The sequence below is a fragment of the Sceloporus occidentalis genome, unplaced genomic scaffold (assembly GCF_023333645.1).
Source record: "Sceloporus occidentalis isolate IW3139 unplaced genomic scaffold, rSceOcc1.0.p SCAF_53, whole genome shotgun sequence".
Taxonomy (NCBI): Eukaryota; Metazoa; Chordata; class Lepidosauria; order Squamata; family Phrynosomatidae; genus Sceloporus; species Sceloporus occidentalis.
The window spans coordinates 6440929-6445951 of record NW_028317033.1 but is presented as its reverse complement, the minus strand read 5'-3'; positions in this window follow the sequence as shown (position 1 = coordinate 6445951).

The following is a 5023-nucleotide window of genomic DNA, read 5'->3' as shown; positions in this document are numbered from 1 at the left end:
TCTTATTTGACCCTTCTGGAAATCTAACACAAGACATTAGTGAAGCTGGCTGGAAGAGAGTACCGACGCATGCGCACTGCTAAGCACGGGGAGCATTCAATGAAGCGCATCTCCTGCAACACATGGAACTTCGGTAAGGAGACGCTCCATATTCATAGAGAGGATTCTGATTAATCTCTCTATGTATCTGGATGCAAAAAGAGATCAGCATGTGTGGGTCCCCATGTAGTTGTGTCCAGTAACATTTGGTAAATCTCTACTCGTGTGTTTAAAATGTGCAAGGTGTCCGGGAGGGGAAGCACAAGGATGCTTGGCTCGGGTATACTAGTTTACAAAGAGGTTAGTGTTCAGTTGAATGCTCAGGACTTTCTGTTTTTTATGGCGGGGAGCACGGAGCAGTCACCACAAATACAGAGGAGTGGCAGATGTGGCAAAGCAGAGCTATGCCAATGTTCTATCACCTGGTTCTTATCCCTGACGCAGGTTTCTTAATACAAGTCCTTCAAAACCACTTCAGGGAACAGCAGGGGGGCTGCATGCTTTTCAAAATAAGAGCTCAACCCCATACTTAATGTAGAAGAGTAATTATATTTCATGAATTCATCTAGTCTCGGGAGAACGGAGGCTGCTTACACGTAAGTATTTTTCTATTGTAAACCACTCCTGCTCCATTTGGTCCCCAGAACAAGACAAAGGCAATCCATCTACTTGTAGATCTCACAACCATTGGGTCATTCTGTCCACTTTCAGTTTGTATAGCTCTATTATTACACTTACTCACAAAAACCTACTTCACTAATTCAAATAAGGTTTGCTGTTTCCTGTATTTTTGACCAAAATGTAAAATTTGGGGTCCTGCAGCCTAATTCAGTAGTTGCCATGGGAACACCTGAGGGCAGAATGTTCAATCTTTGTTATCCGTGCACGGACGACTGTTGTAAGTTTATTTTTATTGAACTATCGTGTAGGTAGATTGCCCCCGATATATTTTTTTTATGTAAACATGCATTAAGTAAGTTAACATTTATTTTGCATGTAAATGCTGGACCTGAAATCATTCCTGTTTTACTTAGTTTTGTAGGTCTTCAATATCTTTGGTAGTTGAAAATTATCCAGTATCTGAATTTTATGCATATTTCAGCCTATTACTGTTATTCTTCAAAAAAAGGAAAGGAAAATGTTGGAGAGAGCCTCTTTGTATCAAAGTAACACTTGCCTGGAAAAGGTTATAGCCAACAGCCCGATATCAATTTTTTTACGCCCACAAGAATCCATAATAAGTTTAATAACATCTATTTTGTACCACATACTGTGAGCATTGGGGATTAGTCACTAAACTATTTCTTAAGTTATGTTTTAAGCAGGTTGACCTTATTGTAGCCCAGTGTTGTTCAACTTTATAATGATGAGGGCCACATACTATTTTAAAGGTTAAACTTAGCGAGGGGCTGATATTATTAATCACTGGAATGAGAATTTCTTAGTTGAGAGGTCCAAGTTTTATCTGAGTGGACTCAGCTACATCACCCCGATCCCTGATTGTTCTCCTGGACAATGTCCACAAACATACTAAGCAGTAAATCCCCACCCACCTTCCTTCCCAGTATTATCCTGGTCAGTAAAGGATATGTTGACTGAAATGAGAAGGTTTGAGAGATAATAGAGCATGAAGGCTTTGTTCTAGGTCTCAGAACCGACTAGTTTCACCTCTAGGAATCTGTTCTACAACTGGGAACTTTACTAATTACCATTTAAAGGGGTAGCTCCATGTTAAAAATGATTATCTTGTTTCAACATTAGAATCTTGTAAACAATTATGTAGTGTATGGGTTTTACGTCATATTGTACCAATTAACTAATTTATCTGCAGAACTGAAGCTCCCCAATTGTAGGAGGCCATATGGTATTCACTACTTAAACACCACACTAAGATGTTTTTATGTCTATGCTAATGAAGTCCTGGTTTTCTAATGAAGTGCTTTTTGTCTTATATACTTTTTTTTAGCCTGAGGGTCTCCCTGGCTGATTCTGATTGAATCATTGTATTGTTTATCAAATGGCAGTACGGTAAGGAGTAAGGACTCACTGTCATTGTCTAATAAACTGTGTTTATATAACAGACACAAACCATATACCAGGGGCGTCCAACATGCGGCCCGCGTAAGATCGGCAGCCAGGGCAACCGATCTTACGCGAGCCGCACCTCAAGCCCTGCTACTTACTTGTGGGAGGGTCTTCTGGACTGCACAGAGGAAGCGGAGTTCACGTGACATCCTACTTCCTCTGTGCTTTAGCAGAGAAGGCAGAGGGAGGCCGCGACCCCTGCTGAAGTCTGTGAGCGGCATCGAGGAGCTGCAGTGCAGGTAAGGGGGTGGGGAGGGTGTTTGAATGAGTGTGTGTGATTGAGGGAATGAATCTGTGAATAAATGAGTGTGTGTGTGTGTGTGTGTGTGATAGCATGGATGTGTAAGTGCTGGAACCTAGGCATGATGGGACTGTGATTGCTGTTAGCAATCACACTCCTATCATGCCAAGTCAGCCAGTACATGCTGAAACCTGGCCAGCTGCCCCCTTGTGTAGTGATGCTGCCAGCAGTATGGGGTCTGCACTTACAGCCACCCTGTACCAGCATGTACTGGCTGACTTGGCATGATAGGAGTGTGATTGCTAACAGCAATCACAGTCCCATCATGCCTAGGTTCCAGCATTTACTGGATGGATGTGTAAGTGCTGGAACCTAGGCATGATGGGACTGTGACTACTGTTAGCAATCACACCTATCATGCCAAGTCAGCCAGTACATGCTGAAACCTAGCTAGCTGCCCCCCTTGTGTAGTGATGCTGCCAGCAGTATGGGGTCTGCACATCACTTACAGCCACCCTGTGCCAGCATGTACTGGCTGACTTGGCATGATAGGAGTGTGATTGCTAACAGCAATCACAGTGAGCACAGTCCCATCATGCCTAGGTACCAGCATTTACTGGTTGCCTGGGTATGATAGGAGTGTGATTGCTGTTAGCAATCACACTCCTATCATGCCAAGTCATATTGCTAATTTTGTCCAATTGTGTGTTACCTACTTTTATTAAACATGTGAGTTTGTATTATTATTTTTAAAGGTGGGGGGTCATTTTCGGTTTTGGCTAAGTGAACCCTGAATGTTTTGGTCCAGAATTTTCATTTTAGTTCATCCCTAGAATAAATCTAGGGAATCCTGAACTTGTAGTCGCAAAACTTTCAAGGCCCAGAAATCAGTGAGAGGAAGAGTAAAGGTTTTGTCTCATTTTACTTTATTTTAATCTGCATATTTTATTAAAGGCCATATTTTTTGTCACAGTGAAAAATGAGTGCGGCCCGCGCACGTATACAATTCTGATGAAGTGGCCCACTGCACCCCTGACACCCCTGCCATATACTGTACATATAGTGAATATACGGACGTCAAAAGCATTGTATTAATGAAACCTATAATTGTCTTGAAACACAAAACTCACTATTTTAAGAGTTGTTCTTAAACTGATATTACCATAAAGCTATAGTGGGAATTCACCTTTAAGAAGTTAATCACAGACAGCATATACAAAGTGACAAAAATGCAACCGTTTTCAGCTGCGACACTGAGTGTCAATGACCAGCCTGTGTCTAACGTGCTCTTGGATCTTCTGATGCCTGCTTGCGATCAGACACACCTACATTGACATACGCGTTAGATATAGTAATGCTAACCCTCTGTTTCTTTTAATACCTGCTTTTGGGTAGTTGAACGTTCTTTCTTGGCCTAGGACTCCAGGTGGTGTCATCTCGCTATATCACGGGACAAAGTGCACATTTACACTGTGTCAGAGAGTGCATGGGAGGGGTTCAGAGTATCCTAAAAACCCTCTGTATGTGACATGACTTATTGGTAAACCTTTTCTTCCTGTGAAATCCTTCCAAAATCTACAATGCAAATATTATGAACACCTCTTTTAAACACTAAATTGCAATATCTTTCCCATTAACAGTATATTTCCCAAGTATCCCATTTTTTAAAGGACAACCCTAATTTTTAGGCATTGTCATGCTGTAGTTCCCCTGTCCTGAATTTCAGGGCAATGGAGACCATGGGGCGTTTGGGGAACTCCTCTTATCACCACTGACTGGCCCTGGGAGCTGTAACATAGATTGAGGTCTGTGCTGTAGCAAAACCAACCTCAATCACAGCTGACGTTTGGCCTTCTCCCAAGGTACTGAGGATGTGTGCTGGGCTATGACGTCATATCCCAGCTCTTGGTTACCCTCCGAGGGGGCAAGGTAGGTGGCCCTGGTCCTACTCCTAGCTCCATCTATAGCCTTGTCCTCCAATGAAGGTGGACATAAAATACAAACACTGAATTTGATGGCTGATAAGCATCATTGGGCTCTTCTCCATGCTTTATGCCTATCTCATGCATTTATCATTTCCTTCACTACATTAGCCTCTAACGCTGCTACTAACTAAAGAACAAATTGCATAATACCCAATAAAAAAAGTATTTTTCTATAAAAACCTACCTAACAAATAACGCTAACCAACTAGTTTAGGATCCAGGCGGGTGATAAGTAGTACATGACGAATCAACTCAAGGTACAGAAACTGGCTTGCAGAGAATGATAATTATTAAAATGTATTCCATTAAAATAATTATTCTAACCTATCATATAAGAAATTAACTAAATCTGTCTGATCTTGTCTTTAATAATAAGCTTAAATTAATGTAAGACACTAGAACAGGTTGGACTTGTTCTTGTTATACAACAGTGTTACATTGTGTTCTCTACTCTATTCTGTCAAGCCCTGCTGTGAGTAGAATTGGCAGTGAAAGGGTTGCTTCCCTGACGCGCACATTCAGGTGCAAGGTGTGTGTCGGCACTAGGACCGCCTTGTACACCTGTTTCCCACAGTCTGCCCTCTCCTTGCAGTATCTTTGCTGATCGAAGGGCAGGGAAAGGCTGGGGTTCCTTCCCTTTTTACCTTCCTGTCCCAATTCCTTCACTGAGATG